This window comes from Hyperolius riggenbachi, chromosome 8 (assembly GCF_040937935.1).
Source record: "Hyperolius riggenbachi isolate aHypRig1 chromosome 8, aHypRig1.pri, whole genome shotgun sequence".
In the NCBI taxonomy this organism is placed as follows: domain Eukaryota; kingdom Metazoa; phylum Chordata; class Amphibia; order Anura; family Hyperoliidae; genus Hyperolius; species Hyperolius riggenbachi.
In genome coordinates this window covers 81888026-81901347 of record NC_090653.1, presented here as the reverse complement: position 1 = coordinate 81901347, position 13322 = coordinate 81888026, and the positions used below count along the sequence as shown (strand labels likewise).

At 48.1% G+C, this 13322-nt stretch overlaps 1 protein-coding gene across 1 annotated transcript in view; it reads right to left on the bottom strand.

The window, feature by feature from the left end:
- Positions 1 to 13322, bottom strand: part of PLD3 (phospholipase D family member 3) — a 167805-nt gene that overhangs the window by 133585 nt on the left and 20898 nt on the right. The window contains exons 2-3 of the mRNA XM_068250808.1: positions 10628 to 10714; positions 7559 to 7659 (exon numbers count right to left, since the gene is read on the bottom strand). The gene's annotated coding sequence lies outside the window, so the exon portion shown is untranslated. The remainder of the gene's footprint in view (positions 1 to 7558; positions 7660 to 10627; positions 10715 to 13322) is intronic.

Sequence of the window (13322 nt, the reverse complement as noted above, 5' to 3'; positions counted from 1 at the left end):
GTCAGTGGAGTGCCGACCTCGATTTTTGTTACTGTGTACAGAGTTGTGGAGTTAAAAACAAGAAACACCAAGAGCCCCAATGCGTAATATGTTGGCGCTTTATAAATACAATAAATAAATAAATAGTAATATGTACTGGTAAATGGTTACTAGATAGCGTAATTATTGATACTCACAAACCAGGGTTACCATTGGCAACCACTGTAAGGGCAGGTGGGGAGATTTTCCTGACCCCACTCAGGAATAAGAAGTCGCTCTCTGTAGATGAGAAAAAGGGGGTTCAACCCTCCACCCAGGGTGGACTCAATATTATGCAGGAGAACAGAGGCGCCAAAAGGATAAAAGGAAGCTAAATGAGCTAAAAACCAAATTCTTGGTAAATAGAGGAGGTAGTGGTGGACTTACCTCCTCCAAGTAGACACACAACGACTGTAGTAAAGACAGTCAATATATTTTATTTATGAACTCCAAATATGCAACACGTTTCGCAGGTTTGATCCCGCTTCATCAGGCAATAACAATGGAGCAATAGCATATGTGGTCAGTAGAAGAGCCAGGCACCTCTGTCACCTCTGTGCACTCTGGTCCGAATGGCGTCGCAAAAGAGATGACGCAGGTGTTTACAACACGTCATCTCGCGAGATTTTGATAATGAAGCCATTCGTGGGCCGGACGCACTAGCTGGGATTGCCAGTGACGACAGCAATCCCACAATGCTACACGCGCTGGCCAGGGAAAATCGTCAGGGGCGAAAGTGAGACTGGGGGCGCGGCTTCACAGATTATGATCGGAATTCATTACTTTGCGGTAAGAATTTATATTTATGTTTACCCTACATCTATATATATTAACCACTTTGTCCTCCTTGACGTATAAATACGTCAAAGAGGACATGTGCACTCCCGCGGCCGATCACGCTCGTGCACGCGTGCTCCCGTCGCCGATTCTTTAGCCCAGGAATCAATGAGTCGGGCCATGGTGCCCGATCACAGATTCCTCTCCCCCGCAGAAAAAGCAACAGCTTCTCTCGGAAGCTTCGCTTTTTCTGACTCCTATGTCCCTCTAAGCATACATTGTACGCTTAGAGTGACGTCATGTAAACATATACACATATACACATATATTTCCCCAAGTCAAACACTATTTACATCCCACCCTCCCAAAAATACCCACATAAACTGTTAAATAAAAAAAAAAACATTACAATAAAAAAAAAAAAAACACAAGTATTTACCTAAGGGTCTAAACTTTTTAAATATCAATGTAAAGATGAAATATTTATATATATTTTTTTATAATCTTGTAAATAGTGATGGATGCAAAACGGAAAAAATGCTCTTTTATTTCCAAATAAAATATTGTCGCCATACATTGTGACAGGGACATAATTTAAATGGTGAAATAACCGGGACAAATGGGCAAATACAATACGTGGGTTTTAATTATGGAGGCATGTATTATTTTAAAACTATAATGGTCAAAAACTGAGAAATAATGAATTTTTTCAGTTTTTTTTCTTATTCTTACTGTTAAAATGTGTTTACAGTAAGGTAGCTCTTAGCAAAATGTACCCCCCAAAGAAAGCCTAATTGGTGGCAGAAAAAACAAGATATAGATCAGTTCATTGTAATAAGTAGTGATAAAGTTATAGGCTAATGAATGGGAGGTGAACATTGCTCAGATGCATAAAGTGAAAACGACTGAGGGCTTAAAGAGACTCTGTAACATTAAAAAGATCCCCTGGGGGGTACTCACCTCGGGTGGGGGAAGCCTCCGGATCCTAATGAGGCTTCCCACGCCGTCCTCTGTCCCACGGGGGTCTCGCCGCAGCCCTCCGAACAGCCGGCGACTGTGCCGACTGTCAGTTCAATATTTACCTTTGCTGGCTCCAGCGGGGGCGCTGTGGCGACTTTCTGCACGGAAATAGACGGAAATACCCGATCTCCGTCGGGTCCGCTCTACTGCGCAGGCGCCGGAAACTTGCGCCTGCGCAGTAGAGCAGACCCGACGGTGATCGGGTATTTCCGCCTACTTCGGCGCCGAGAGGCATCAGAGCGCCTGCGCAGGAGCCAGGAAGGTAAATATTGCGTCACAGCTGTACGGAGGGCTACAGCGAGACCCCCAAGGGACGTAGGACGGCGTGGGAAGCCTCATTAGGATCCTGAGGCTTCCCCCACCCGAGGTGAGTACCCCCCAGGGGCCGTTTTGTCGTTACAGTTCCTCTTTAAAGGTATACTATCGATCCCCAAGTGTTCTAAAATGACAATGTACAAATAATGTCTAAGTAGCTGTGTAAACATTTTCCTACTTTTCATGTTAAAGGGGTTCTTCCGCAAAAAAAGTAGGCAGTTAAAAATGTGACAGATGACAGGTTTTGGGCCAGTCCATCTTTTTAAGGGGGATTCTCAGGGCTTTCTTTGTTTTGAACAGCATTTCCTGAACAGCAGTTTAACTGCCAAAATAGCAAGATACCAGCCGGCCTCCCTAATCACTTGCACACTATTATGTCAGTTAGATTTTGCTACTGTTGTTCAGGAAATGCTGTTGAAAACAAAGAAAGCCCTGAGAATCCCCCTTAAAAAGATGGACTGGCCCAAAACCTGTCATCTGTCACATTTTTTAACTGCCTACTTTTTTCGCGAAAGAACCCCTTTAAATATCAGAGGCAAAAGCTGTAATTTATTGAGGGTAGGATTTAGCTACCCGGTATATTGGGACAAATCAATTGCAGAAGGGGTGTCTGCTTCAATGCACAGCCAGAGTTGCATATCAGTCTACAGAAAGCAAATATCAAACATATCAAACTCTGAAATTAAAAACAATATGAAAAAGCTGTGAGAATTAGTTACATTTCCTCTGCTCTCTTCAGACACTTCAGTCAGAAACAGAGCTCCCAACAGCTGCAGCTCCTGTGTCCTGTCTCTCTCTGTCACACACAGAGCTACACATAGAGTTAACTGATCAAGTGTGAGGGGAATTTCCCCTCTCCTCATGGCTCAGTCAGCCGTCAGTGTCAGTAAACTTTGAATGTATTTTGCTAACAGTAAACAAAGAAGTTGCTACTAAAATGTATACACCAGTACTTAGCAGCACTTCCCAAACAATTCCTGTGTCAATTGAAAAAAATATGTGAATCGATAGTTTTCCTTTAAGTGGTTAATAAGAGGGGTTATTTTATGACATGTCAATTTTAAGCCTAACAGTCTCTTTAAATGTTATTGAAGATAGGGAGGCTAGTGTTAAGGGCTTAGTGTAAGGATCTCAGGGTTTCTTAAAGGGAAGGTTCAAGCAAAAAAAAAAAATGAGTTTTACTTACCTGGGGCTTCTACCAGCCTCATGTAGCCATCCTGTGCCCTTGTAGTCACTCACTGCTGCTCCAGTCCCCCGCTGGCAGCTTTCTGACCTCAGAGGTCAGGGCCACATTGCATACATTTTTACGCATTCCAGCTAGTGCAGGAACAAAAATTTACGCGTTGCACCACTAACACGTAAAAATGTATGCGTTAATGTTCCTGCACTAGCGGGAATGTGTAAAAATGTACGCAATTCGGCCCTGACCTCCGAGGTCAGAAAGCTCCCAGCGGGGGACTGGAGCAGCAGTGAGTGACTACGAGGGCACAGGATGGCTGCATGGGGCTGGTAGAAGCCCCAGGTAAGTGAAACTCATTTTTTTTTTTTTGCTTGGACCTTCCCTTTAAAGAGACTCTGTAACCTCAAAAACATCCCCTGGGGGGTACTCACCTCGGGTGGGGGAAGCCTCCGGATCCTAATGAGGCTTCCCACGCCGTCCTCTGTCCCACGGGGGTCTCGCTGCAGCCCTCCGAACAGCCGGCCACAGACCCGACTGTAAAATCAATATTTACCTTTGCTGGCTCCAGCGGGGGCGCTGTGGCTGCTTTCCGCTCCGAACTACACGGAAATACCCGATCTCAGTCGGGTCCGCTCTACTGCGCAGGCGCCGGAAACTTGCGCCTGCGCAGTAGAGCAGGCCCGACGGCGATCGGGTATTTCCGTGTAGTTCGGAGCTGACAGCCATCAGGGCGCCTGCGCAGGAGCCTGGAAGGTAAATAATGACGTCATCTTGTACGGAGGGCTGCAGCGAGACCCCCGTGGGACAGAGGACGGCATGGGAAGCCTCATTAGGATCCGGAGGCTTCCCCCACCCGAGGTGAGTACCCCCAGGGGATCTTTTGATGTTACAGATCCTCTTTAAAGGAAACAATAGTTGAAAATAAACTGATGGAAGCCCTGATGAGATGAATAATTGTATCTATCCTACTAATCCTAAAAATTATCTTTGTTTACAATCCTGACGTTTTATTTTCTCAACTTAAAAGGAATGTTTAAAAAAACCATTAACTTTAAATCCCAAAATGGCACTACTTGGCATCGCAAAGGAAACCATTGAAAACAAACACAATACAATGTTCTTCCGACTGCTCTGTTTCTATGCCAGACGTGAAATACCTTTAAAGTGGTCAAGTTCAGCTCATCCAACCAAAAACAACTGGATCAATGAGATTAATAAAGTGCTACCACTCAATAAACTTACATATGCTAGCCGGGGATGTCCTGCCAAGTTTGACAAAATATGGTCTGGCTGGATGGACTGCGAAGAGCTGGCCGGTGGCGTTAATTAACAGGAAGAGGTAAGGAAGTGGGGGCCCCGGGGCTCCAAATCTTTCCATTTTTCTTCTTCTGATTTACTTACCTTTTATTTATAACCTCTCTTTTCTTCCTTTCTTTCAGCACAACTAAAAGCCCTTCACTGGAAGCTCAAATTTATAGGCCGGTGGGCCATACTAAACTTATAACAGTGTCCTTACTTCACAGAGAGACACTGTTCTATATATACACATTATTGTCCTCCACGGGCCATTCTATAATTACAGCAAGATGTGTGATTGGTCATGGGAAGCAATATTCCCCAATGCACAGATGGAGACAATCATAACTCTCCTGAGATTGTACCACCTGCCAAATATCATTGAAAGTAGATTATTCTGCAATGTTTGGTAAAGTCATTATTCTGTACTAGTTTATATTTGGACCAATAGTTCATCATTTTCTCTCTGCCTGTATTATGTTTAATCTTGAGGAATGTGTGAACTTTTCTGCATCCCTTAATGTTTGTATCTTTTTATGTCAAAATCAATAAAAAGTTTTGTTTAAAAAAAAAAAAAAAAGAAATGTTTACCGTAATTGTTGTATTATCCTATATGCTTACACAGTCTAACAGGGCCCCAGAAGCTAAAATACATGAACTATTGACTTTTTTTATCTATCTTCTGTACTACTCAGAAGCTGTTCTCCGTGAGGAAAGAGCTTTATGACTGTAATACCTTATAGTCCAACTAAGTCCTGACCTGAGAGAAACTGTCACTTACATGCCTGAATGTCAACTCTTTCAGGTGGAAAAATAAAAAAAGCCTAGTTATTTGTATGCTTAGCTCTGGACATACACATGTCTATCTCACCATGTCACATGTCACCTTGGGTATCCTTTAAGTAAGCCATATGATGGGCAATTATGATTCAATATCCCAAACTAATCCCTATATAACTTGAGTTCAATTGAATAGTGATACAGTCCTACACCTCATGGTAAACTCAATTTTGATAGATTATTGAACATCAATCAACCCACCAGAGTTGTTTCACTTGATGCAGCACAACTCTATGTGGTCATCGATCTCTTGCCACTCACCCCCTCTGCCCCACACAGAGTTTGTCCAACACATCTGGTATGCTTTACCATTGATAAACTGCCCAAAATCTATCGAAAGAGAATTGATTGGATATCATATGATGGGTTAATAGATTACCATAAGATTAGATTCTAGGTGAGAAACCACCCAAGCTAATACCCAAATAATGGTGGCATCCTCACCACCTGCTGAAAAGACTGCTTTGCCTGCTTACTGGTGAACAAGGAGCATCAACTGAAGTGAGAATATGGAAGGTGCCATATTTGTTTCCTTTTGAACAATACCAGTTGCCTGGTTATCCTGCTGATCTATTTACATGCAGTAGAGTCTGAATCACACCAGAAACAAGCATGTAGCAAATCTTGTCAGATCTGACAATAATGTCAGAAACAACTTATCTGCTGCAGGCTTGTTCCAGGTCTATGGCTCAAAGTATTAGAGGCACAGGATCAGCAGGACAGCCAGGCAACTGATATTGTGAAAAGGAAATACATAGGGCAGCCTCCATATCCCTTTCACTTCAGTTGACCTTCAAGTACTAGTTTTGCTGTACAGGTAGTCCCTGGTTAACAAACAAGATAGGTACTGTGGGTTCGTTCTTAACCTGAATCTGTTCTTAAGTTGGAACATTGTGCCATCTCTGTCCCCTGTGCCTCCAGTGACCCCCTCTGTGTCACCTCTGCCTTTTGTACCTGTTTATACAAGTTTAAAAAAAAAATTTCTTAAAAACTACAAGTCCGATTTGAATGTTTTTTTTTTACTAGTTCCCATGGAAACAGAAAATCCATGCCGTTCATATCGGCGGGTCGTTCGTAAGTCAGGGACTACCTGTATTTTCTTTTCCTCTGGGGCTCGCCTTATGCGCACCATATTTTATTGCTGGCATATGTACTTGGATCTTATATGTGTAACAGCTTGTCTGTGTTATCCTTATGGCAGCCATACACAGAGTTCACTGTAAGTATTGTTACTGTGTTTGTCCTCTTTAACCTCCTTGCCGGTTATCCCGAGCTCAGCTCGGGGTAACCTGCGCAGGAGGATATCTCAGGCCCCGCTGGGCCGATTTGCATAATTTTTTTTTTTGTTACAAGCAGCTAGCACTTTGCTAGCTGCTTGTAACTTTCGATCGCCGCCGCCCGCCGCCGATCCGCCGCAATCCGCCGTGCCGAGTCGCTCCCCCCCGCCCCAGAGCCCTGCGCTGCCTGGCCAATCAGTGCCAGGCAGCGTTGAGGGGCGGATCAGGATTCCCTATGACGTCCCGACGTCCATGACGTCGGTGACGTCATCCCGCCCCGTCGCCATGGCGACCGGGGAAGCCCTGCAGGAAATCCCGTTCTCAACGGGATTCCCTGCATACTCTGATCGCCGAAGGCGATCGGAGTGGGTGGGGGGATGCCGCCGCTTAGCGGCTATCATGTAGCGAGCCCTTGGCTCGCTACATGATTTAAAAAAAAAAAAAATTAAAAAAATGTGCAGCGCTGCCTCCTTGCCGGATTTTTTAGACCGGCAAGGAGGTTAATAATCAATGTGGTGTTTTGCTCACCCCCTCTTTTTTTTTTGCTCGTCCCCTCTCTTTAATTGACTTCCGCATCGGGAGATACGGAAGTGATGCGGCTGGTGGCGGAAGTGATGCGATGCGGCTAGGTAGCCGCATCGCATCACGCATCGCATCACTGAAGTAGTGGAAACCGGCCCTAAATTACAACATCCAATTTCAAAGGCTCCAACTGTATTGGAACCTAACAGGTGCTTTCCTGAAGAGATGACAATTTGTCGTCCTCCTTACAGGTGATTTGTACTCCGGAGTTACACTTTAAACTTGTTGCTATACATGAGCTGACCCATCTTACCTGCGCATACGATAATGTCTTTTTTGTGGCTGCAGCTCAGAGGCACGAGTGAAGCACTCCAAAGCTTCCATGTGGCGCATCTGCTAAAACAGGCTCTGTCCCTGCAGAGTAATACAATTGTGAGATCAGCGCAGAAGCCACAGCAATATACAGCTCAATTACACATGTCCCTCCTTCTATGAATGGCTAGCACTACAATACAATATGGCATGTGCCAATTCAGGTTAGCGTCTGGGAATTCCACTGAAGGGCATTACATAAAGCTTTTACCAGGGGCATAACTAGTAATCACTGGGCCCCCCTGCGAAACTTTGGCTGGGGCCCCCACCCTCTCCCCCCATTTCTGGAGGGGGGAGCCAGGAGCACTGAAGAAGGGGGCCTGAGGGAAGGGAGGAGTTGGGCTGCCGTCCCCGCTGCTGTGTGCCCACTGCTCCCTCTCCTATGCTGCGCCCCCCCTCCTGCCGCCAAAAACAGCCCTGGGCGGGCCCCCTATCAGGTTTCACCCCCCATGGGCCCCACTGCACCTGCATCCCTTGCAGGGGTTATTGATACGCCCCTGCCTCTAAACATTTATGCTTGTTTAATTAACATGATATGCACATTTGCATGCTTTTGTGGCATTGCAGTACTTGTTTGAGGCATATTTCCATATGAATTTTCTGTATGCCTTGTAGTATACTGCCTGCTTTCTGTGCACACCAGTAAGTATAATATGCATTAAATGTGCATGTGGAATGTTTTCAGATAGCATTCATTTCTATGCAAGATGCCATTTCAGTGGCGTAGCTAAGGAGCTATGGGCCATGATGCAAGTTTTGCAATGGAACCACCCCCCCCCCCCCCCCTCCAAGCACTCTATACATAATAATTGATACGGTGCACCAAAACCTGCCAATGGCAACTACAGTGTCTGAGGTGCAAGAACTTGATGGGGAACAGTTTGTTAATGATTACCACAATTCAAAGTATCTATAGAACTGATTATTATGAGCTCAGGGCCAATGGAGAGCTAATACTGTAGTTGAGGAAGGGCCCCTTTGGCCCAAGGGTCCCGACGTGGTCGCAACATCTGCAACCCCTATTGCTACGCCTCTGGCTTTTACCAAGCCCAAGAAGGCCAAAAGCAGGTCAGTAAATTTACTAAATACAGCAAAGTACTGTGGCTGTAGGAGGAGGCACAAACACCAGTGGGCAAACCCAGGATTTTCAAGGGGTGGATTCCTGAAAGGTCTCCCTCAGCCACACACAATACAGTACAATAATATGGTAGGACATCATGCTGGGTACACATAATGCAATTTCCCATCCGACTGACAGGATCTGATAATTATTTCCTAAATGTTCCGTCTGCTTCCAAACGACAACGGGCTCAATCAGGAGCAGTTTGGATACAGATAATATTGAGGACAGCCGACATCTGTAATGAAGGGGAAAGTGAAGCATTCACACAGCAGGGCACAAATCTGTGCGCATATATGACTATGTTAAGTTCCCCAGAGCTGCTCCATGCTCTGTACACAGGCTGCCGCTCCATGCTCTGTACACACACTGCTGCTCCATGCTCTGTACACACGCTGCTGCTCCATGCTCTGTACACACACTGCTGCTCCCTGCTCTGTACACACACTGCTGCTCCATGCTCTGTACACACACTGCTGCTCCATGCTCTGTACACACACTGCTGCTCCATGCTCTGTACACACACTGCTGCTCCATCAGAAGTCAACTGTAGCAGGGAAAGAAAGGGGGCAGAGCTGTGAGCTGCAGGATGCCTGCAGATATTCTGGTGTCTCAACTTGTGCCTGTCCCCAGACACTGCACTGGCCCTGGTCTGAGGGGGGATTCTGGGCAGCTGTAATCCCCCCCTGAGTTTGCCTATGGCGGGGTGTGGCTTAGTTCAGGTGTGGGGCTTAATCAAGGGCATGGCACCCCCAGGACCACTATCACTCCAGGCACACAATTCCTTTGTGCAATAAAACTCTACCCTAATCGCCACATTGATAGATGTAGTCAGGGCTGTTTTTAAGCAAATACCATTAAAGAGGAACTGTAACGACAAAACGTCCCCTGGGGGGTACTCACCTTGGGTGGGGGAAGCCTCCAGATCCTAATGAGGCTTCCCACGCCGTCCTCCATCCGTCAGGGGTCTCGCTGCAGCCCTCCGTGCAGCAGTGACGTCAATATTTACCTTCCCGGCTCCTGCGCAGGCGCTCTGACGGCTGTCGGCTCCGAAGTAGGCGGAAATACCCGATCGCCGTCGGGTCTGCTCTACTGCACAGGCGCAAGTTTCCGGCGCCTGCGCAGTAGAGCGGACCCGACGGAGATCGGGTATTTCCATCTATTTCCGTGCCGAAAGCAGCCACAGCGCCCCCGCTGGAGCCAGCAAAGGTAAATATTGAAGCTACAGTCGGCTCTGTCGCCGGCTGTTCGGAGGGCTGCAGCGAGACCCCCGTGGGACAGAGGACGGTGTGGGAAGTCTCATTAGGATCCGGAGGCTTCCCCCACCCGAGGTGAGTACCCCCCAGGGGAGGTTTTTGTTGTTACAGAGTCTCTTTAAGAAGCAAGTAAGGCTGCATATAATGTAATAATTATGTAATGTAATTTGCAAGTATGCACACATATGGCCAGGCAGGATAGCCGCATTCACACTTCGGGGTGGGGGAGGTTACTGGAAACGTAATTAATACTGTCAAGAATAGATCGTACATGTTAAACTCCGGCCCGTGGGCCAAATCTAGCCCTCAGAGCCATTAAATTTGGCCCTCAAGAGTTTTCCCCACTTTGCATTATTTTTGGTCCACTCTAGACCACCAGGGAAGCTATATGGGGGAGGTAGGCGGAAAAACTAAACAATAGGGAACTGTTTAGGGTAGGTGGGATCCACTAGACACCAGAGAACTGTATGGGCGTTGGAAGTAGACCATAAGACACCAGGGAACTTTATAAGGTGACCAGTAGACATTGAGGTTGGCCCACTACAAGGTTTCAGTGTTCAATTCTGGCCCCATTTGTATTTAAGTTTGACACTCCTGGTCTAGATGAATTTGTTAGTTATTTCCATGCTCTCACCTGCAGGTAATATGTCCCCGCCAGCAGTTTTATGTGCTCTTCAGAGGGGTTGGCATCAGAACAAGCTTTCTGTAGGTTAAAGCGGAACTGTAGAGAGAAAATAAACACATTGTTTCACTTACCTGGGGCTTCCCCCAAGCCCCCAGCAGCCATCCTGTCCCGCGCCGCTTCACGACAAGCCTCCGTTCTCCCGCCACCAGCTACTTTCGGTTTCGCCGCCGGGCCACTGCGCCTGCGCAGCTCTGGCCACATGTATCCTTTCTTTGCGTTCTCCGCTATTGCAGAGGGGAACACAAAGAAAGGATATGCTTGGCAGGGCTGCGCTGGCATCGACTTACAAGTCGAGGTACGAGACGGAGCGGGTGGGAGAACGGAGGCTCGGGCAGGACAAGACAGCTGCTGGGGGCTTGGGGAAGTGAGTAAGTGCCATATCCGTGGATATATACGGATATCCGAATCCGGGTACTGTTACCATGGAGATGACGTCCATGACGTCATTCAGCCAATCAGAGCGCTCCCAGCCTAAGCCCAAGCAACCAATCACAGAGGGGAACCTTGGCCAGTTCCTCCTGTATATAAGGAGGGGGCCATGATGCGAATCTCGTCCTTGCTTTGTGACTACCACTGAGATAGTTTGTCCAGTGTGTTTGGCTGAAGCAAGTGCATCATCCCAGTGATAAACCCAGCGTTTTAACACTAAAACACCTTCTGTATACAATTGTTTTACTGTGTAGTATGTAGCAAGTCTGTGTAATTTGTTAGTGTCAGTCAGTCTTGTCAGTCAGTCTTTCAGCTGCAGCAGCTGCCTGTGCCTGCTAGGTCCTGTGTCTTTGTCTGTGTGTGCTGTGTGTGCACACAGTCCAGGCTCCTTGGTGCTGCTGGCTGGCCTGCTATTATCCTTAGTAGCAGTGTCAGTGTGTTTTGTTGTTGTTGTACTCAGCTCCTGTCCGTCACTCACTCCGTGCTGATTAACAGTCCAAGCCCACCGCCATTGCCGCCAATAATAAAGTACAAGTACCCCACACATCATCTGACTGTGACATCACCCATCACCTATCTGGTACTATGTCTGGCACTGGCAGCAGGGGGAGGGGCAGCAAGGCCAAGAGGAGAGGGAGCAACATTGTGGCCTCAGGCAGCAGTTCTGCCGCATCAGTCTCCATTCCGCCGCTACCCAATGACCGCCCAGCTGTTAGGGGGAGTCACGCTGCAGAGACGCAGCAGCGTGTTGCGTCCATACACAAGCAGGGTCAGCGGCGCAAATTGGAGGAGAAAGACGCCACGTCTGTGATGCAGCAGATGGCGTATGACGACAAGCAAGCCAGTGAGGCCACCACCAGCCCTAGAGAAAACATTCTCAGCAAAATTGGCTTTGCGGAAGAGTCTGAGATGCTGACAGTAATTGTTGGGGGGGGGGGGAGCCCGTCCATGATGTGTCAGCAGAAGAGGAGTTTGATGCGGGCTCATCATCCCAGCAGTTGTTTGAGGAGGGGGAGTTTGATGATGAGGTGAAGGACCCGGACTACCAGCGACCGGAGGGGGATGTCAGCTCTGACTCTGAGAAGGATGATTCAGTGGTTCTGGAACGCAGGATCAACATTGCAGGGATTGGCAGGAGCAGCAGTGGGCATGGAATGCGTGACCCAGAGCCTGCTGCTCCATCTGCCAGTGGCACTACTACCACCAGCCGCACCACTCAACCCCAGGCCCCAACCACCACTGGGAGAAAAACGGCATCAGCATCCCATTCTGAGCCACGTAAGGGCAAACTGCAATCCCCAATATGGCAGTTTTTCTATCTGCCCTCACTTGGTAGCAAGTTTGTAACTTGCAAATTATGCCATGTGAAGCTGAGCAGAGGGTCTAACCCCTCCACTTATGGCACCTCCAGCTTCATCTGGCCAATAAGCACAAACCTGAGCATTTGGAGTTCAAGAGGATGAAGGAAGCTGACGCTGGCCCTTGCAGAGGTCAGAGCACCATAACCCCCTTTGCCACTCGGCCCACTCCTGCTGACACTGAGGCCTGTTCAGACAGCCAGTCCTCCTCAGTGGTCTCCTCTCCTCCCTCCTCGGCTTCACGTGCAAGCCTAAAACGCCACCACCACCAGACCCTGAACGGCTTGCTTACATGGGCCATGTCCTCCCAGCTCCTCCCGTACTCGTTTGTGCAGGAGGGGATCCGGATGCGCGCGCTCCTGCAGTGCGCAGCGCCGGATTGGCCAATCCCCAGCCGGCACTACTTTGCACGCAAGGCCATCCCAGCACTGCACCATTTTGTTAAGGTGAACGTGGAGCGTGGGCTGGATCATGCGGTGGGTGTGCACGTCCATGTGACCATGGACTCATGGTCAAGTCGGTTTTGGACAGGCCGGTACATGTCTTTCACCGCACACTGGGTCAGTTTGGTGGAAAGGGGTGAGGAGGGGACAGCAGCATCATCACCCCAGTGGGTGGTGCCACCTCGCAGCAGGGTCAGGGGAAGTGCAGCAGGTTCCAGCTGTGATCTGGTTCCATCCGCCGCCAAACACCCCTGCCTCAGCAGCAGCGTGAAGGCCCACCACTGCCAAGCGCTGCTGCAGATGGTCAACGTGGGGAAGAACAAGCTTACGGCAGACCACGTCCTGGCCAAGCTCCGAGAGCAAGAGAGGAGTTGGCTGACCCCCAGAGGCCTCAGAGTCGGAGAGGATGGTTAC